We start from the raw sequence: 23374 nt of genomic DNA on the forward strand, positions 1-23374 counted from the left end.
TCTCACCAAGGGATCCTTATAGTTGAGAGAGAGCATACTAAGAACAGGGATGTGGAATATAAACATACTATTCATCTACCCCCAGAGGCCACTCCATATGTGGCTATTTTAGTAAATGTACCACCTCTTAAACTAGGTGAGGTAGAGACACAGGAAACCCTGTTAAGAAATATCAAGGTCTGGTGCGATGAAAACTGCACGGGTGGCAAAAATCTCTCTGCCAGTATAAATATGGGGAGACGGGTGAGTTGGGTGGGAAACACCCAAAAAAACCTTAAGGGAGATTGTCTCATTGTGAACTTTAATAGACCCTATGAGGCATCCCGGTTATTCTGGGATGCAACGGACATGCTCAAACAAGAGGGAGAGATACGAGCACTACCACTAGGGTTCTTTTACCCCCAGCCAGAATTACATAGGAAGAGTACACAGGAGAATGGGCGAATAGCTACAGTAAGAAATCCAGTTAACCAGCCAGCACCCTTAAATAGTTGGGCCACCAAAAAATCTGGACTACTTCCAAAATTATGTAATCTCAACACTACTGTGATTAATGGGGGTATCGATACGTCAAATAGATTTACACCTTTATCCCATTTGGGTGATATTGATTGACTGACACAAGAATGTTCACCAAACCTGCCTAAACGTCCCATAGTACATCAGGAAAGAAGGGAGCTTCCTGTAAAGCTCATGAGCTGGAATATTGCCGGATTACGCTCTAAGAGGGATAATAATGTATGGATCGAATTTCTGAGGCAGTATGATATAGTGGCGCTGCAAGAAACATGGGATAGGGAGTGTAACTTTTGGGTGAATGGGTTTACCTCATACTCTGTAGCTGCCCGCACATCCAAATCAGGAAGAGACAAAGGAGGACTGATGTTTTTAATATCGGTTAACATACTAGGTATAGTGAAAGAGCTCAACACTACTTCCCCTAACATCTTAGCTATAGAAGTCTTAATGCCAAATAATGACAAAGTTGTATATATTAACTTCTATAACGCAATACAGGGAGAGTATCCAAATGAGCATATCCATTCACTACAAATTTTTTTATCCTTATATAAAGAAGCTCAAACCACTTTTTTCTATGTCATCTTAATGGGTGATTTTAATGTTCATCTATGTGACTTAAACTGCCAGTATTTAGATTTAGATTACCCAGCGTACTCAGCTTATCAGCATTTCGAACACAATGTAAAGGGAGCTGCCCTGGAGGATTTTCTCACAGAGGTAGATCTGTTCGAACCTGGGTTCGCTGATATAAAGGATCGGGTTCCCACATATAACGCAAGGGAAAGCGAAACTATTATTGATTATATGTTTTTATCTCCTAGATTGTTAAGTTACGTTTTATTTTATAATGCCATTCAATCCACGTTTAGTGATCATAACCCAGTGGTGCTGGAAATGGATAATATTTCACTTTCTTTTAATAAAACAGAGACCCTTAAAGTAAATACTGATGTTGTAACCAAGGATTAGGGGAGGAGATTAAAATGGAATAAAATCATACCTGAGGAGTTCCTATCTACAATTAAATCTAAGGTTGGAAATGAAATTAACACCTGTAGAGACCCACTCAGATTCAGGGGGGATCTTATAACATCTTTTGAGACAATCTGTCACCAGGTCTCATCAGAACTTACGTTGAAGTGACGACAGAAACCCAACCTGGTGCATAGATGGTTTGACCAGAACTGCACTAAAATTCATAGTGAGCTCCTGCATGCTCTAAATAAGAAGCCTAGAGACAAGACAGAGGTCTCCTCTTTAAGGAGAATATACAAAACTATACTACAAACTCGTAAAAATGAAATTAAAAAAGAGGCTTGGGACTCACTATATGATAAAGCTACCCTAAGGAATAGTTCCAAATTTTGGACCATCGTAAATTCTCCCTTGTTTGATGGGGTAGAAAATGCCCCGTTAGAAGTTAACATTACAGAACGGGAATGGCTAAACCATTTTGAGAATATTTACGGAAGTAATTTAGAACTTGACAATTACGAGATCCATTCTAAAGAACTAGTGGGGTCTGTACAGAGCTTTACTATTAAAGAAGTACAGTTAGCAATAGCTGAAACATCGGGGCAGAAGGCACCAGGCCCAGATGGGGTACCGCCTGATATGTATAAAGCCAACCCTGACCTTTGGTCAATAATACTCACTAATGTTTTTAATCTAGCAGCAAGCTCTACCCCGGCCACTCTCCCTAAGACCTGGTCCCGTTCTATCATAATACCAGTATTTAAAAAGGGACAAAGGGGGGACCCAAGATGTTATCGGCTGATTTCTTTGATTGATTCATCAATCAAAATATTGGGAAAAGTAATACTAGCCAGGATAAGTGCGTGGGCTACAGACAAAGCTATCTTATGTGACGCCCAATATGGGTTTAGAGGGGGAAGAGGCACGGAAGATCAATGCCTAAATCTGCATCTTATAATCAACAAATATACAGTTGCGTCAAAAGGTTCAATCTTTCTGGCATTTATGGACCTAGCCACAGCTTTTGACTTAGTTAATAGGTCAAAGCTGTGGAAGATGCTCCTGGAGCTGGGATTAGATCAGGCTTTGGTGAACTTTCTAGCTGAGTTACATAGGGACCTTTCGGCATCAATTAGAATGACGCAAGCGGGGAAATGCACTGCTGAGTTTAAATCCGGCAGAGGGGTGCGTCAAGGATGCATATTGGCCCCAATGTTGTTCACACTTTACATAAACTCCCTGGAAGAGGTTCTGGCGACTGTAACATCTGATATTCCGTGTATGGGAGGAACGTCTATCCCTGTACTCCTATACGCGGACGATACAGTATTGTTGGCGAGACATCTAATGCCCTACAACGACTGCTTGACTCATTTGGGGAGTTTATGGAAAGGTTGGACCTGGTGGTCAATACAGAAAAATCCCATGTCATGTCATTAGGGAACAGAAGAAAGTATTTTAAAACATTCTCCTGTAATGACTCTATAATAACTAAGGTTAGAGTTTTCACCTATCTAGGAGTTGTGTTTGATGATGTAGGTACCTGGGCTCCCCAATTACTAAATAATGCAGCTGGCGTAAGAAGATCAACATCTGCTATTCTGGGCTTTGCAAAGAGACTGGGAGGCAAACCGGGGGAGGCAATCCTGTCTATTTACAAAGCTAAAAGTGTGGCCATTGCTAGGTATGGGGCTGCAATATGGGGCTATAAGGATACAACCCTCATACAGAGGGAGGAAAACAAATTTCTGCGAGCCCTTTTGGGTCTTCCCCACTCAACCGCCAGTTATGCTGTACACCTTGAGTTAGGGATGGGTTATAACTCAGATTATTTGAATATGGCACCTATCCTGCAATGGATAAGAACATGGATAAACCCCAACCTAACTTTAAACCACAAGATTATTAAGGACTGTATGGCTCTTGACAAAGTGGCAGAAATAAAATGGTTGTTTTACATCAAATCCATATCTAGTTATCTGGGACGTCCAGGGATTTACTTCAACCCAGAAAGTTTAATTAAAGCCGATATCAACTGGGTAAAAATCAATTTTATAAAATCTAGGGAACTGGATCGTGAAGCAACAGACCTTTGTAAACCTACTGTGAGGGCCCATTATTTGTTGATACTGACAATGTCCATCCAACCATATTTGACAATTGTCACCAAACCCTTTCATCGATGGTTACTCACCAAATTCCGTTTTAATCAATCACATGTGTTACTGGGAAATTATAGGGAGTGGAGCAAACCAGAGGATGCTGCTCCCTGTAAATGTGATTATCATTCATACCAGGACACGATGCATTTTGTGTTTTTTTGCCCCTTTTATACGGAATGAAGGAAAAAGTTTATTACTCCATTGCTGAAAAACAGGGGTTTCATAAAAGTAAAACCTGCTTTATTTTACTTACAGTTAATGGAATCTTCCGTTGTTATGTTTGGGGTAGCAAACTTCCTGGTAGCCTCCATTCGTAACAAAAAGATGAGGCAATTAGGGGAAACATCTTCTGATTAAATGCAATTTTATCAATTGAAGACATTTTAAAGAATTAACTGAGTATATATATGAATGTGAACCTCTGGTTACTAAAATATTGTCCCATAGGTAGTGTGTACATTTTGTAAGATAATCTGGAAAATTATGCATTTGACAAACTTGGTGTGTTATGTACATACAAATTGTATATTATGTAAATAATCTTATTTATTCTTTGTACTTTTGATTTTAATATGTGATTGAATAGCATACTTTTATGATTTTAAATAATCGAATAAAGTGGTTTTTGACTTGACTTGACTTGACTTGTTACTGTTGCGTACATCAAGCTATTGCAGCGCTGTTCACACTAATGCACCAATTAGAACAAGATACGTCTTCGTAGTGCTTAACCAATCACTTTGCTGCTTTTCCGTGATGAACCTATCAGCTCCTACTCTGTCTTGGTTACGAGGACCAATCCCAGCGCGACACTTTTGACGTCACCAGCGCTCCGGCTTCTGCAGCGCTGACTGACCCCTCTTTTACAGGGTTTTTTCAAAAGCCGTTTTTACAAGATATTTCACAAAATTCATTAGTGACTTACACAAAACAATACCATTTGCCTGTTTCGCTATAAAGTGATAGAATTTTCAATCATACAAGTATTCTGTAACCGGAGTAGACGACGCTTATCTCCTCAGAATTTTCTAACTCGTCGATAAAGCAACACTACTGGCCTTACCCTTTTATCAGGCAATAAAGAACTCCTTTCTCCAGGAAAGCACCTACAGAGATCTTTTCCACCTCCTTAGAGACAAACCCAGAGTTTCACCAGAACGTGTATTGCATTTTCATTTACACACGTTCATACAGAAATCCCTTTCCAGATTTACATGAACTCTGTATCATCAGTAGGCAGCGCTTTGCCTCTCGCCCACCACAGAATTCCTCTATCTTTAGTAAAGTAGACGCCACTCCTTTACCCTTCTAACTAGCTCAGGTTCAGTCCTACTACTCTCCTCAGCGATAAGTTTTAGTCAGGATACGCAATGATCCCTATACTTGAAAGCCAAGATTTCATAGACTGCCTTCACTTATGCATTTATCCTTTCACACCTAATGTCCCTAAACAGTGATATGCGACAATACCACCGCAGTATTCGACGATACTGCTTCTTTGAAACAGACCAATGCACTGTGCGACTTTACTTGCCACACTTCCTCTGCCTGCAGACAGAGGCGCTAGCTTCACGCAACACTTGGAAGCTTTTTCTGAACTACATATAACATAATACAAACTCAACAGATGTTAGTTCATAACTCTGTACATTAAACTCTATATAGTACTTTATACATAATCCTAGCTAATTTCCTTAGCAACCACTACTCTGCTACCAAAATATAACTGCTACAGCGGGACTCCGAAAATAATTTTTAAATCAACGTGGCCATTTCCCTGAATCCTCAGAACACACATTCATTCAACAGTGGGGCCCATTACACTGCGCACTTACTCTGTTCATTTAAACTTGTCTTCAAAGATTTGGCCAACAAACCAGGAGTCCTACTATAACATTGGCAGAGTGTCTAAAACTATTTAACTATTTATTATTTACACTTGCAATTTAAAGCGATTTACCATGGTTTCATTTAAACACCATTTATTTCAGACACACCACCATAATGGCAATGGATCTGCAAGAACGAAAACTAGGCGTAGGAAAAATCAAAGACCAGCTTTTACTTCTCCATTTCTCTAATTTTTATTCAAAGCAAACTTTTAGCATGTCCGACATTGAGGCATTTATTAATTCTTTATTCAGTAAGAATCTTTAACTTTATTTCAAAACTATCATTTATTTAAAAGCTCAGAAATAGACATTTATTTAAAAGTTCAGTAAAGTTTAGCAAAGAACAGATAGTTCCAAATTCACTCTCTCCTAACATCCCTAGCTAACACCCTCATCTTATCCTAACAGTCCTGCAAAGAAAAATAATCAGTCAGGAAAACAAAGTCTTACATCCAGAAATCGATCTTCAGTCCGGCAGCATCTCCAGAAGAAATCGAAACGAGCGATGCCTCTAAGCAAAATCAGGGGGTTTTTATACACTAATTTTCTAACTTAATCTATCTAAAAAGTAACTAGTATCACCAATTTGAGTTCTGATTGGACAAATTTGGGGTAGATGAGTGTCTACTCATCATTACAGCATGTTTTTCACAATGAATCAGCAGAAAAATAAAGGGTCTTTGTTTAGGACAGTCCGTGGCCTAGGCACTTCCTTTACTTGAAACATAGGGAAATATTCCTATGATCAGAGCATTACATCGTCCATGCTTGGCACCCATCCTAGGTTCCGGGGCAAGTTGTCCTTGAACCTCCCATCCGAGCACAGTCAGCTCACTCGCGCTTGCAGGCTTTAGATGCACATGCGCAGTCTAATATTCCCTCGCGGTTCATCAGAACAGCCATTTTCTTAGTAGGCCTCAAAGGCCACTTTTGGAACTATTGTAGAAACAAACACAAATTCATGTTAATTGTGGAACTAAAGCCCTTCTGTTTACCTCCCACCATACTAATGTTTCCCCATTAGTTGTTACCTAGCAAATAAGCCACATAAATGCGTTTCATACTTACATATCCGACGACTTTATGGCACAAAAACGTGTACAATAAGCATATTTAAGCTGCGTTTGTTTATATTTAAGCTATGCATTAATTTACATCACAATTATAACACATATTAGTTAATTTGATTGCAATATGCAAGCAAGATTAGTATTCCCGTGTATGAAAAGTGTATGCATCTTATTCTATGGTTGATTAATTCATAATAACATGCCATTAGTAAATATTAACGTTATGGACATTGATTTCGAGAGGGGTGTACAAAATTTTGTTCCTGCCAAGGGGCTTTCCATCGCCAAGCTGCAGTCATCTTTGGCCATTCCCTACTCAATGAGGTGAGCAGAATGGTCTGGCCCATATAGATCTATGGGGCACTGGCTCCAGTCTTGGTGGGCATCTATACCTAATAGAAATAGACGTATTAGCGAGAGGGATAGAACGAGAATCAATCACCAGTAGACCAATAACCATATCCTTATCAAAAAATCTGACTTCAATCGTATCCCTAATGGCCCCAGATGATCTTTATCTTCCTACAAATGTAATATCATCTCTGATCAGTTCCCATTGAACTGATCAGTTCAATGGGTGTTGAGCGTGTCTCTGATAATGGAATAATAGTGGCGGGTAGATCTCAGCCAGTGGATCACTTTGTTTTTTAATGAATCCTGGTCTTTGTGCCCAGCTCAAGAAAGTTTAGGGACTTCAGTGTGATAGACCACATCTTGAGCACCCTGATCACTTGGCCTCGTATAAACTCCATCCCTTACTAACCCCATCTCCTGTGTTCCCAACCTGGGTGTATACCCTTCATCTAGGATCACCTCACCTCTATCTGGGACCCCTAGTCCAGCTCTTGCATGACCAACTCCCAATGTAATTCTTACAGCTAATGTGGGTATGTCATTTGGGCGGTAGTCCCTAGTATAATCTGAATGTTGATATAAAATACTTGCAGGAGCAAATTTATGAGAGGGCTCAGCGTACCTACAAGGGTGGGATCCTATACACCTATCCTCTGTTATTGGTTGTGTCGCTGGTAAGAGGGATGACATAGCCTTGATGGACCCCCTTCCTGAAGACTGAACTCTCAGGGTGGTAACCTCCCTACTGAGGGCTGCAACCTCCTCTCTCAGTGACTAATTAGCAACTTCAGTGCGTGCACCTCAGAAGCAGGCACTTTACAAAGCTCCTCTGTATTATCTGGTCCAGCTCCTGGCCCCCCTATCTCCTCATGAACAAGGACATCAAATCTATTGTGGCATTCAACTTGAGTAACGTGTGCCACACTGGGGGACCCACTCGACTCGTTACACAGTAGAGGAAATGGCCGAATCAGATTCCACATCAGGAGATATTTTTACCAGACCCTTGCTTCTCCCTTTACAACCTTGAGTAAACATTTGTGGTATTAACTTTTTCCTAGTGATGGCTTGGGTGAGATACTTGACGGGGCTGCAGATTTTACAGCTGTACTTGTGGCTATTCGGGATGAGTTACCTGCCTGAGTAGGTGAGCTTGGTGAACCTGCATCAGCCATTTCCTGACACTCAATCAAGATTGACTCAATTAGGTCCATGGTCTTGTGGCAGACTGCACCAAGGGACTTCTTTTTTCCTTTTAAGATTGTCCATAACCTGAGCCCTATTGTGTCCTTTTCTTTTTCCCATCTTACTAGAATCCCCTTGGTTAAATATGTATAACTTCTGCGCTCTAGGCAGAGATATTCCACTGCTGTCACCAAACGCCCAGGGATCAAGGGAGGATGGCCAGCTAACAAGAGTTTAGTTCAGATCTACAAAATACAGTTTCTATAAAAGGAGAGGAAATAAGAATAAGGAAGTTAAATACCAATGGAGAGCGATCCAACCCGCTAAACCAAGGGGGACCAGCTTGCTGCAGAGCCAAGGGGGGTGGCCCCGCCCGCCTCTTCCTGCTGCTGATGGGTGCATACGGACCCTCCCTTGACCCGGGTTTCACCTGGGTGGGGCCTTTTGGCGCTATGAATTCTGGGGGCTGGAGTCCCTAGCGCACGCAGCGGAAGGAAAGGTGAGCAGGCTCCTGCGCAGCGGGAGGCCTGCGTTGAATTTATGCGCTTCTGAGCGCTTGCATCCTCGCGTCAGCGCCTCCTGGTGCTATGAATTCTGGGGGCTGGAGTCCCCTAGCAGAAGGCAGCGGAAAGGAAAGGTGAACATGGCAATCAATACCGTCCTGTGGAATACGGATTGGAATAAGATCACTTCTGGTGACAACAACATGTAATTTCCCCTGAATGGAGCGTTAAAAGTGAAAAAGCGTGAGTATTTAAGAGACGTATGATGTGTGATATGAAATCCCAACCTAGACCTGCTCATATGTGGTATGGTAAGGTGCCACGCATGAGAAGGAGCGCAACAGGATGAAAACTTAGCTTAAGCACTAAGCACACTGTACTTAATTGGCTAGATGCAAAGTGGAATCCGAATCACCAAGATTGGCGTAAAGGTATGATTAATGGTGGGGGTGTTTACCCTGCAATTGTGAGGAAGAACGAAAAGAAGGTAACATACTAGAAAGAAAGAGAGACAGACTAAAGATCAAATGAAGGAAAGAGGCACATAATCCTATGAAGGTGAAGATTAAAGATTCTTAGATCATTTAATAAACTCAAGACTGCCTCCATGTCATGTTGTGTCCCCAACTGTAAGGCCAGTAGCATAAGGCTCCGGGAGTGGGAGATTAGGAGCCAATGTACATGAAGGCTCAATTACCTCCACTGCCCGAGTGCCCCTTCACAAAAATAAATAACGCCTGCTGTATCAGGCACATCTACATATGCTACTGCCATATCTACTGTCTCAAATGCTGCAATCATAGAATAACAACCTTCCCATAGAGAATCTGCACCCAAATACATTAGTGAGCTACAATTAAAGACAGAATGTGAAGAGATTTAAAAGGTATTATTGGCATACAGAAGTTTGATATTCATCTGTTCTTTTCTACCAACGGAGGCACTTTGAAACTGACGGTGTGCGACAGCGCAAACGTACCCTGCAGACCGGCTCCACATCTCGCCGCACCCGCTCCGCGGGTGCCGCTTCGGCCTGGTGAGCACAGCGGGCATTGAGGAGGCTTCCCAAGGCGGTCTGGGTGAGAGGCTCGGCGGGGCTGCGAGCGTGCAGGGACTCCAGTGACCAGGAGTCCCTGCGAGACCGGGAAACAGCTGACGGTCTGCTCTCCCTGCTGGCCCGCCCCCCGCCCATCGTAGCTGAATAAAGGCGCACTCTACTCTCCACCTGTGGGACATCTGTTCTTTTCTACCAACGGAGGCACTTTGAAACTGACGGTGTGCGACAGCGCAAACGTACCCTGCAGACCGGCTCCACATCTCGCCGCACCCGCTCCGCGGGTGCCGCTTCGGCCTGGTGAGCATAGCGGGCATTGAGGAGGCTTCCCAAGGCGGTCTGGGTGAGAGGCTCGGCAGGGCTGCGAGCGTGCAGGGACTCCAGTGACCAGGAGTCCCTGCGAGACCGGGAAACAGCTGACGGTCCGCTCTCCCTGCTGGCCCGCCCCCCGCCCATCGTAGCTGAATAAAGGCGCACTCTACTCTCCACCTGTGGGACATCTGTTCTTTTCTACCAACGGAGGCACTTTGAAACTGACGGTGTGCGACAGCGCAAACGTACCCTGCAGACCGGCTCCACATCTCGCCGCACCCGCTCCGCGGGTGCCGCTTCGGCCTGGTGAGCACAGCGGGCATTGAGGAGGCTTCCCAAGGCGGTCTGGGTGAGAGGCTCGGCGGGGCTGCGAGCGTGCAGGGACTCCAGTGACCAGGAGTCCCTGCGAGACCGGGAAACAGCTGACGGTCCGCTCTCCCTGCTGGCCCGCCCCCCGCCCATCGTAGCTGAATAAAGGCGCACTCTACTCTCCACCTGTGGGACATCTGTTCTTTTCTACCAACGGAGGCACTTTGAAACTGACGGTGTGCGACAGCGCAAACGTACCCTGCAGACCGGCTCCACATCTCGCCGCACCCGCTCCGCGGGTGCCGCTTCGGCCTGGTGAGCACAGCAGGCATTGAGGAGGCTTCCCAAGGCGGTCTGGGTGAGAGGCTCGGCGGGGCTGCGAGCGTGCAGGGACTCCAGTGACCAGGAGTCCCTGCGAGACCGGGAAACAGCTGACGGTCCGCTCTCCCTGCTGGCCCGCCCCCCGCCCATCGTAGCTGAATAAAGGCGCACTCTACTCTCCACCTGTGGGACATCTGTTCTTTTCTACCAACGGAGGCACTTTGAAACTGACGGTGTGCGACAGCGCAAACGTACCCTGCAGACCGGCTCCACATCTCGCCGCACCCGCTCCGCGGGTGCCGCTTCGGCCTGGTGAGCACAGCGGGCATTGAGGAGGCTTCCCAAGGCGGTCTGGGTGAGAGGCTCGGCGGGGCTGCGAGCGTGCAGGGACTCCAGTGACCAGGAGTCCCTGCGAGACCGGGAAACAGCTGACGGTCCGCTCTCCCTGCTGGCCCGCCCCCCGCCTAACACTCCCCCTACATAACAGACGCAAACTCCCGTAGCGCGGGACGCAGCTCGGGGCGAAGACCGGGCAAAGAGCGGGCCGTTTGAGGCCGTTCGAGGACAGAGAGGACTGGACTGGCCCACCCCCTTTCGCCCGATATTCCTCAAACCACTTCAATAACATAAAGGCAAACACCTATCTTCGTCCCCGCGCCCCAAGCGCTATGAATACAAGGGTAACTCGTAGCAAGACCTCTAAAGGTGGGTCTCAAATCAGTGGCCCCATGGACGACTTCATCACCCGCACTAACATAGCCATAGACGAAGAGATATCTAAACTCCAAACCCGGGTCTCGTTAGAATTAGAAGCTGCCAGAAGAGTGTCCCAAGTCATCGCACTTTCCAAAAAATCCTCTTTAGGCCACATAGCCACTTCAGTAACTCCTGAGCGACCTGCTCGCCCTCATTGTATAGTCACTCAGGTCGATGTCCATCACTCCCCGAACCCTGCTACTTTCCCTTCAGCCCTAGAAAACAAAGATGAGGGAACCCCATCCACTCCCGTAAGTGTGTACAAATCTACCCCTATCATATCCCCTCAGACAACTTTGATTACCACCAATACTAGTGTCAAGCAACCAAAGAGAAAACGCCATTCCCGCTCTGCCTACTTTCGCAAAAAAGTAAAAATTGCTGTTCCCAAAAACTTGTCGATGACTAATACCACAGCAACTAATGCTGGCGCAGAGCGTACTCTTAGTACACAGCCACCAAGTGAGGGAGAGGGAAAGGGTTTAGTTATTCCTCCTGTTAATACCCCAGAGGATGAGGGCCCACAGGTAGATGGGCTAGGCAAAAACAACAAAGAATTTATAGAGGTGGTTTGGGAAACACTCAAAAAACTTGGATCACTGAAATATTATCGACGGGCACATTATCGACTTACCAAAATATCGTTGACAAATTATCGACGACAAAAATATCGACTTACTATACTTATTACACAAACTACAAAAATATCGAGTAAAAAATATCGAGTACTAACTATATCGAATACATAAATATCGCTTAAAAAAATATCGACTACAATTATATCGTTGGACATGAAATTAGCCCTAACACTACAAAAATATCGACTACAAAAATATAGACTACCACAATATCGTTAAAAAAAAATATCGAGTTCATGTTTGCACACTTTTCTTTCTAAAATACCATCTTTATCATCAATAAAAGTCATTTCTCACTAAAAAAAACTTTTCACATATAATACCTGTTTCTTACATAAAATTACTATTAATCCACATTTGCTATACATTCTATTACATGCATTTTATCATTTTCTATTATTCTTTGCATTTAACTAACATTTTCATTACTTATTTTCACATATAAATATATTTCATTTAAACACGAACCTGCTTTAATGCGGGAATAACCACATACCACCATTCTCACATCAACAAACACTCCAATTAACTTAAAAAAATTCAAACTAGCCTATACTATGCTTCCTTACATCCTACAACCAATCAAATCAAAGCACACATAACACATATACTATAAAAGGGCTACATGCATTCTACCATTTGTTGCTGCTACCTCTCTGGAAAGTAGATGCCAACACTTTGAAGATTTTGTTGCAGAATAAACATCTTTAAAGATCCAGCTTACTAGCTAATTAATCAAGTAAGTAACACAGCATTTTTGTAGAAAACTAAATTAGAAGTGCACTATTTTCCTTACATCTCCTAAGTCTTACACTTATTTTATTTTCATGTCTTCCTACTTTTCTGATAGAAACTACTCCAACACAATTCCTATTACATGGTCATATTTCTTCATGTGCAAAATCAGATAGTAAGTATATAATAATTCTCTGTTACACACCAACTGCTTTTTTTAAACACTAATTTACAAGAGTATTTATTTTTCATTAACATTATATTTACAGATATACTGAAATTGTGCTATTTCTACAGCAAAAACGATAAAACTACCCTAATTACACATGTAAGTATAGATGTGTTTGTTATAAAACGGCCAATTTCATTAATGCACATTTTTAAACAACATATCTTGCTTTTTACATCTTCCCTATAGATCATTTGAAAGATCCAAGATCAACTATAGCAAAACACAAGAATACCCTTCAGAAAAATGTAAGTATAATTGTTATTTGCTAAAATGTGGGCACAAAAAACGCTAACTATATTCTTAACACCATGTTATTTATTTTGAATTGCCTCTACAGATATTCAGAAAACATCATACATCTATTCTACATATCATATGAAAACATCCTACACAAAATATACCAATATAGAAGAATAGCCTTGTAAAAAATGTAAGTATATTTATCATTTCTCTAAAACTGCCGAAAATAACACAGACTATGTTCTTAACAACATCTTATCTATTTTATATTTCCTCTACAGATATTCTGAATACATCATACAGCTATTCTACCTACAACAAAGAAAACAACATATTTAGAAGTTAGTATACGTTTAAATCTGTTACATTTCCAAACGGTTCAGTATTAAAATTATAATATTTTGCTTTTATTTCTTCTATCTACTCTACAGATCATACCTGTACTAAATTGATGAACTCCAGCAATTACAACTATTCTACTATTTAAACAAGTAAGTATATGTAATGTTTACATCAAATGCACTAGTAGACAAAAATGACAACTGCTTTTGAGTAGGAAATACGTTTGTTATATATAAACATTAACGTTGTTTTTCTATATTTTCATACCAACAGCAAATAAAGACATACATACAAGAACATCATTCAAAAGACATTTCTGCTTCTGTGACTACTACTTTGATTAACTGTAAGTATAAATGCATCACTAATGATGTTAGCACCACATAAGTAAAAAAATGTGTACTGATTTTGTTTCTTTCTACTCTTTCCTAGAACAAGTAAATCAAAATGACTGAAGGTGCAGAATTTGTCATGTCTCAGAAAAATAAATTACTATTATGCTACATGGGTTATGTGTATAATCAGGAGAGACAAAGTGGTAGAAAGGTTTTTTGGAAGTGTACAAAATATTACTCCAACAAATGTTATGGGAGGGCCACTACCGAGGAAACTAATGTGCTATTTACTAGAGAACATAATCATCCCCCAAATGTCACAGAAATTGAAATTAGAGATGCCTTAGAAAGTATTAAAAGTGCTAGCACACAAAGTGACAAACCCACCACACAAATACTTAAAGAAGAACTGGTAAAAATCCCTGCCCATGCTTCAGGGCAACTACCCTCTATTGACTCCCTGAAACGCACAATTGCACGCACCAAACGACTCACTAGCACAACCCAACCCAACCCAACTTGTTTTGAAGAAATTATTATTTCACCCGAAATGGCCATCACACACAATAAAGATAAATTTATTCTTTTTGATAATGAAAGCAGTACAAACCGAATAATTATGTTTGCAACTGCAAGTAATTTACGAAAAATCCAACAGTGTCCCCAATGGATGATGGATGGAACATTTAAACCCTGCCCAAAACCTTTTTACCAACTGTATTCCATCCATGGTTTATACCAGCATTCTAACATACCTTTCATTTACTGTTTGCTACCCAACAAACAGCAAACAACCTACACCGAAATTTTAAATGTTCTCAAAACGGAAATCAATAATTATTTTCCCGAAAAAATAATTATTGATTTCGAATTAGCTATGATAAATAGCATTTTGAGAACATTTCCCCACACAGCAATCCAGGGTTGCTATTATCATTTTAATCAGAGTATATGGAGGCATCTCCAAAAATCTACTTTAAGTGTACTATACTCTACAGATAGCACCTTTGCCTATCAAGTTAAAAAGTTAATAGCCCTGGCCTACGTCCCTGTTACAGATGTTGCTGAACATTACAATTTATTAATTGACAGCGCATATTATAAGAGGAATGAGGATAAGCTAACACCATTGCTAGACTATTTTGAAGACACTTGGGTGGGAAGGTTGCACAGATCAGGACATCGACGCCAGCCCAAATTCCAAATCCCTTGGTGGAATGTCTATCTCAGTACTTTAAACCAAGAGGCTAAAACCAACAACAGTGTTGAAGGGTGGCATAATGCTTTCCAAGCAACTACAAACAGAGGCAAACCCACATTCCACAACCTTCTTGAAGCTTTGAAAAAAGAACAAAGCTATCAGGAACTAAGAATGGAACAATCAGTGTCACAAATAGGGCCCAAACTCACTAAACAAACCCAACAAATGTTCCGACTACTTCAAAGTCAAGTCACATTATACCCTACAACTAGAGGTTTAGAATACCTGGCAATAATAGCAAAAAGTCTACTATAAAAATGTCAAGTAAATATACAAATGTCTTCTTACAATACTAATAAAATTCACATGTCATAAACATATATAATGAATTATAAATAAAACATATTTGTTGGACAAACTTTTAAAATTTATGTAAAAAAATTTGTAACAAATATGCAATGTTTATAATTTTTTATAACATACACATAACATTAGAAATCGACATTTCCCACCCAATCAAAATTGTAAAATAAATACTTACAATTTTTGGACTTGAGAGACGCAATCAAGGAAAAATCAATCCATACAATCCAATCCAATATCTTACTATTCCAATATGGGAAACCCTCAAAAACCCGAAAATAAATTGTAAAACGTAAAAAAACGCTCCAGGAAATCCCGAAAACAGTAGTGTGTACACGTTAGGATTTAAAGTTATATACACACTATTTTAAAAAAACGGTCACGCATATCAATGTATCAATCCGATTCGAAACCCTCCAAAAAACCCGAAAAAGGTTTAAAAAGTGAAAAAACCGCTCCTGGCAAACACGAAAAATAGGAGATAAAAGTCAAAATATAAGCATAATAACTTAAACATTTGTTTCTCCGTTAAAAAACACGCTTCCTTCCATGTAGTTTTAATGCGAGGAACCGAAACCTGTAAAATAACATACATAACGAAAGCCACCCACAAATACCCCCTTCACATTTGTAAATATACTAACAATTAACATAAACCATGTAAGAAGACATTTCCGAACACTTAAAATTAGACTTGAAGGAAAAAAAGCACGACACATCTATAACGGAGACTTTTCACCCAAACGCTACTTAAACTATTAATACATACACCAAAAAACACTACAGAGTTTGATTATACCCTCAAACATGACCACTTACTTATAATTTGTAGTTAAAAATAACCTTACCTCTCTCCACGCGAAGCAACTCCCAACCGCAAGCTTCTCCAGTCCTGAATGGAGCGCAATAACCTTACGCGGTAAAAAAGTAGTCCCCTTAACCCATTTGTGTAAAAGGATAATAGAATAAACAATGTCAAATGTAAAATATATAATACATACACATGTATAATGTAACAAATTAATACACTATACTCATGACAATTTTCCTTTATTAACAAAAAATAATATATTTAATATAAATTAATATATAATATGTATTATATATTAATAATATTAAATAATTATGTAAAACTTTGAATAAAAGATGTAAATATTTAGTTATTCTGTATATTTATATGAATAATTTTGTGTATAATTTTAATAAAACATAAATGTTTATGGGAATAATTAATAATGATAAATAATATAACTTATTTATTGTTATTAATATAACAAGTAGAACCATTTAGTATATAAAGAATGGCCTGAAAAAAGTCTCTATTTTATCTGTGAATGTATATATTTTTGTTAATAATAAATGAATGTTTATGTTTATTAATTAATAATAATAATAATTAATAAAATAATTATTATTTTTATTAATTAGTAAAAAAATTATATAATTATTTCTAAGTATAACAAAATTATATAATTGCTTTACTAATATTTGATAAATACCAGATATTATAATTAAACATATTGTTTCCCTATACAATTATAAACTTTACAACCAAATCGATTTATATGTTTTATGTAAAAACAACATTGTGTGAAATATACACCAAGAAAATGTTTTTTTGTATTTCAATTTATCCTAACAAATGTAATAATAGTCATGTTACTTGTTAAAAAGAAATATGTATTATATATTTTATTATATTAATATTTAATATTAACATTATTAAATATTAATGTAAGAAATATATAACAAATCATTGTTTAATGTATTTCTATATAAATACTTTAAATTGTAAGTGACTGATGGGAATATGTAAAATTTACTGAAAGAATCTAGTAATCCAAATTATTTTTTACATTGACCACATGTATATAAATGTAAAGATGTTATTGTGTGAATAATAAAAGTCAAAAAAATGTGATGTTATATTTGTTTGTGATTTTATTGTAGTACACAATAAAAAAATTAAAAATTGTTTAATAAACTTATTTGAAAACATCTATGTTGCATTAATTTTTATTTTTAAAATACAGTAATGAACAAATGTATACAAATGTGCTGCACACTGACCAATTTTATATGTATTGTTACTACTCCAGTCAATCTAAAATCATAGAAGCTGCAGGACACTAGCAAAAATTATTGTACTATTCCTACTACACTCAAGGTAATACCATAAAATGTGGTGGAGACTAACCAATGTATTTTTATTAATCCAACTCCAGTGTTGGTAATATTACTGATGGTGCTGGACACCAACCAATTAATAATTAGAATTCCAACTCCACTCTAGCTACTGTCTGGAAACATGCTAATACATAAATTGTTTTGATCTAAATAAAGGGTACTAATGTAAAGAAATAATAATAGCTATTTTCGTGTAATAAATTTAATGTATCACTGTTAAGTTAAACTATACATCAGCACTCTAAAATACCCAAAACTGTCCCAAAACACTAAAAAAGACCCCTTCACCCTAAAGGCCAAAACTGACCCAGAACCCTACAAATACCCCTTTATCAACAAACTGAAAACTGACCCTGAACCCTACAAATACCCCTTACCCACAAACTGAAAACTGACCCTGAACCCTACAAATACCCCTTTACCCACAAACTGAAAACTGACCCTGAACCCTACAAATACCCCTTTACCCACAAACTGAACACTGACCCTGAACCCTACAAATACCCCTTTACCCACAAACTAAAAACTGACCCAGAACCTTATAAATACTCTTTTACCCACAAACTGAAAACTGACCCTGAACCCTACAAATACCCCTTTACCCACAAACTGAAAACTGACCCTGAACCCTACAAATACCCCTTTACCCACAAACTGAAAACTGACCCTGAACCCTACAAATACCCCTTTACCCACAAATTGAAAACTGACCCTGAACTCTACAAATACCCCTTCAGCCACAAACTGAAAACTGACCCTGAACCCTACAAATACTCCTTTCCCCACAAACTGAAAACTGACCCTGAACCTTACAAATACCCCTTTACCCACAAACTGAAAACTGACCCAGAACCCTACAAATACCCCTTTACCCACAAACTGAAAACTGACCCTGAACCCTACAAATACCCCTTTACCCACAAACTGAAAACTGACCCTGAACCCTACAAATACCCCTACACCCACAAACTGAAAACTGACCCTGAACCCTACAAATACTCCTTTCCCAACAAACTGAAAACTGACCCTGAACCCTACAAATACCCCTTTACCCACAAACTGAAAACTGACCCTGAACCCTACAAATACCCCTTCACCCACAAACTGAAAACTGACCCTGAACCCTACAAATACTCCTTTCCCAACAAACTGAAAACTGACCCTGAACCCTACAAATACCCCTTTACCCACAAACTGAAAACTGACCCTGAACCCAACAAATACCCCTACACCCACAAACTGAAAACTGACCCTGAACCCTACAAATACTCCTTTCCCAACAAACTGAAAACTGACCCTGAACCCTACAAATACCCCTACACCCACAAACTGAAAACTGACCCTGAACCCTACAAATACCCCTTTACCCACAAACTGAAAACCGACCCTGAACCCTACAAATACCCCTTTACCCACGAACTGAAAACTGACCCTGAACCCTACAAATAGCCCTTCACCCACAAACTGAAAACTGACCCTGAACCCTACAAATACTCCTTTTCCCACAAACTGAAAACTGACCCTGAACCCTACAAATACCCCTTTACCCACAAACTGAAAACTGACCCAGAACCCTACAAATACCCCTACACCCACAACCTGAAAACTGACCCTGAACCTCCAAAAAACTCCTTTACCCACAAACTGAAAACTGACCCTGACCCCTACAAATACCCCTTTACCCACAAACTGAAAACTGACCCTGAACTCTACAAATAGCCCTTTACACAAGAACTGAAAACTGACCCTCAACCTCAAAAATACCCATTTACCCACAAACGTAAAAATTTCCCAAATCCCACTAAATACACCTTTACTCACGACTAGAAAAATGACCCAGAACCCTAAAAAATTAACCTATAACAAAAACTATGAAACTGAGCCAGAACACTATAAATAATAATGAACACAACATTAAACATAAATATATAAAAAAAACAATTTTTTTTAAAAAACTATTATAAAATATATTTTCACATTAGCTATAATAATAATTTAGATTAATTAATATTGTTTAATTCCAATTAATTAATTAACATCAACATAAATTAACACATTACATTTAAATGTATACAATTAATGTCATTAAGTCATTATTATAAATTAATTACCAATTAATTTATTTAAATGATATGCTATATATTAATTACATCATTAACTAATTATAATTAATGTGTTAGCAATTAATAAATGTAAATAATATACTAATTCTTAATACAATAAATGACTAATTATTATTAATTAATAACCAATGTATCAATTAAAATCATATACAAATTAATTTTTAAAAATAATAATTATTAATAATCAATTAATCAATTAATCAATTAAATTATATGCTAATTAATCAATTAAACAATTAACTAATTAATATTAATTAATTACCAATTAAAATCTAATTAAAACAATTACCAAACATATATTAACTAATTAATTATTATTAAATTACTTCCCACCCTATTCCCCTATAAACCCACAACCCGCTCCTAAACATTAGGTACTATTTATTTATATATTATATATATATTATTTTATAAAATCAATATTTTCTAACATTTTCTCGATATTTTTTACTATCACTATATTTCGATATTTTGTCTAGTCGATATTTTTGAGTCGATATTTTTGTATTCGATATTTTTGGGTCATTTTTGCAGTCGATATTTTTTTCAACGATATTCCTATAGTCGATATTTTGTTATTGTCGATATTTTTCCGTCGATATTTTGTCCATTCGATATTATGTAGTCGATATTATGTCCAGTTACCAAAAAACTTCTATCACCCCTAGACCTTAGACTATCAAGGATAGAAAATAACCTACTTGAAATGGAGAAGAGCATTATTGCTCTGGCCACTCTTGGGTTGAAAAGTCTTGAAAATCAGGGCATTATAGTAGCTGACTCAACGCCACAAGTCCCCGTATCCCAAACCCACCAAATCCCCCTCCCAGTATTACCCACTATAAAGCCTGTCCCTAAACCAAGGACTGTCACGGTGGAGCAAGCTCACGCTAAACCAAAGGTTCCCCCGCGGGGCACCACGCGTCACCCAGCAAATTCTAAACCTGAAATGCCCTATAGACACATTCCCAGTCAAACCCAGGGCACCCCAGCTAAGGATAACTTTAGAGGGGGCTATATTGACCTCCCCCCAGAGGCCAATGACTATGTGGTTGTGCTGACGGGTGTTCCAACAATTGGCAACGGCCAATTTGAGAATCACTGGTCGTTGAAAAACAAGATAATGCATTGGTTAAACGTAAACAGACCGATCCCTAATGGCAGAAGAAGTCGTGTAATGATGGTTCGCAGAACTCCTTGGGTAGGTCCAACGAAGAAATCCAGTCCCGGGGATTGCATAGTGGTGACTTTCAAGGACCCGCACACGGCGCACCACATTTGTTCTTGGCCCGGTAATGATGACTCTGCAGTTATACCTAGACCGTTGTCCTTCTTCTATCCTCCTCGACCAAGACGCAACCAGGGGGATGATTGGACATTGGTACAACACCATCCATGGTTGAACAACTCCCGGAGCCATAAGGAAACCCTCCTACACTGGAATGGTCTCTCTACCTACAATAGATTTGGTAGCTTAGAGGAGGTGGATTGACTTCCAGTGCAATTGGCCAAACAACATCAGAGGGAAACATTGCCCTGGCATGGGCAAACGCCATAACGCATGTCCTGCTCCTGAGCTCACAGCAAGCCGAGTAGGAAGATTAAACAGCTTATCGCTTGATGGGGAGCCATCTATACCCAACACACCAGAAAATTGCGGCAAGGAAGATTGGACATACTCACCCCGTATGACCCCTCCTTTACCCACCTCTACCGAAATATTAGGGTCTACCGGGTTTGGCCCTTATGTGACCTCCAATCACCAACAAACTGAGCTATCTGCGAGGTCCTCTAATTCGGCGGCCATGACAAACTCTCCCTTGTTTACTGTTTCTTCCAAGGTACCACCTGGTGATCTTGTTTTAAAAATCCTATGTTGGAATACGGCTGGGCTTGGTCGTAACTTTGACATCCCTGAATGGAATGCTTTTCTGGAACCTTACCATATTTGCCTTTTCCAGGAAACCTGGTGTCTAGAACCGAGATACAAAGTGGGTTTCTCAACCTTCTTTATCCCCGCCGTCCAGCAACAAGGATCTAAAGGTCGCCCTTCTGGCGGCCTCATCATTTGGGTCAGTATTGCACTAGGTCTCAGTGTAAAACAAAGGACTACCCAGTCACCAGATCTCCAGTGGATAACAATAAACCACAAAGGGGGAAGAAACATGGAAGTATTCAATATTTATCTAAGGGGTGCTAAAGGCGGTGCATCTCATCTACCCTCTACAGGCTTAAGCCGCAATCTAGCTGCCTGCAGTGCTGACTCGTATGTACTTCTTGCAGGCGACCTTAATTGCTGTTTTGAGCCACTGGCTAGAGAGGACATTCTGGATACCTTCGAGGAGGACACCCGGAGAGGTATCCCGATTCTGAATCTTGACCCGATCCCTAAATGGTCACAAAATGCAATAGAGATCAATGCTCTTTGCATGGAGCACAACTTGAGATCAACAAACGGTCGATCCAAATCTGACTGTACGGGTGCTCACACATATAACAGACCGGGTCATTCCTCTAGAATCGGCTTCATCATGCTTAACTACAACCTCTGGTCACACCACCAAGACATGGAGGTTGTAGCGTCGAGTGACAGTGATCATAATCCCCTCTCGCTAACCATTATCCCTCCTTGGCAGGCTGGAAACCATGGGATATCTGATCACAAGTGGAAATCTTCCCATGAATTAGCTCCCACAAACTGTAGCAGGCGCCTGAAGTGGGCCAAAGTCTCAGCAGACAAAATAAGGATGGCGCAAGCCGGGACTATTCTGGCAGGAGTGGAGCATCGGATGGACACCTTAAGTCCCACCAGTAAAAAGGTCCTACCCCTATTCACTGAGACTATAGAGGCACTGAGTGACTTGTTTATCGTCCCCCAATTCACCCGTAGGGGTCCCCCGAAAACTCTCCCCAAAGCGACAGATAAGTGGTACACCGCTAAATGTCGTATAGCCAAGAGGGAAATTGTTGCCACATTAAAGTCTAAAGACTCAGCTAATATCAGGGCTGCGAGAAAATTTTACAAAAAAACCATAATTGAAGCCAAGCAGGTCCACGATTCCAATTTTTGGGGGGATTTAGTAGAGGCAAGCAATGGGAAGGATGCTAAGAGGTTCTGGGACCTATTAAGAGCTAGGGAAAAGCCTACTGACCAGCAGTTAACTTGCAACATCCCCGGCGATGTATGGCTTGCCCATTTTTCGAAATTGTATTCTGCTCCTTCGGGGGCATCTCATTTAGCTCGCCCACCTCTGGGACCACTGTCCAATCCTATATTGACCCCCCATGTCATGATGGTCTATTTACTAGCCTGGAAGTAGAGAGAGCAATCCGGTGTATTGTCTCAAATAAAGCGGCAGGTCCCGATGGAATTCCAGGAGACCTAATCAAGAATCACCCTCCTTTTTGGAGCAGGCTAATTGCCTCTCTTCTGAACGAGGTATTGTTGGGTGGGGTATTCCCTGACTCATGGAGGGGCGCTGAAGTTGTACCTATTTTTAAAAAAGGCTCCAGGGACGACCCAGCGAATTATCGACCCAGTAGTTTATTGGACTCATCCCAAA

Source organism: Lissotriton vulgaris, chromosome 10 (assembly GCF_964263255.1).
Source record: "Lissotriton vulgaris chromosome 10, aLisVul1.2, whole genome shotgun sequence".
NCBI classification, from domain to species: domain Eukaryota; kingdom Metazoa; phylum Chordata; class Amphibia; order Caudata; family Salamandridae; genus Lissotriton; species Lissotriton vulgaris.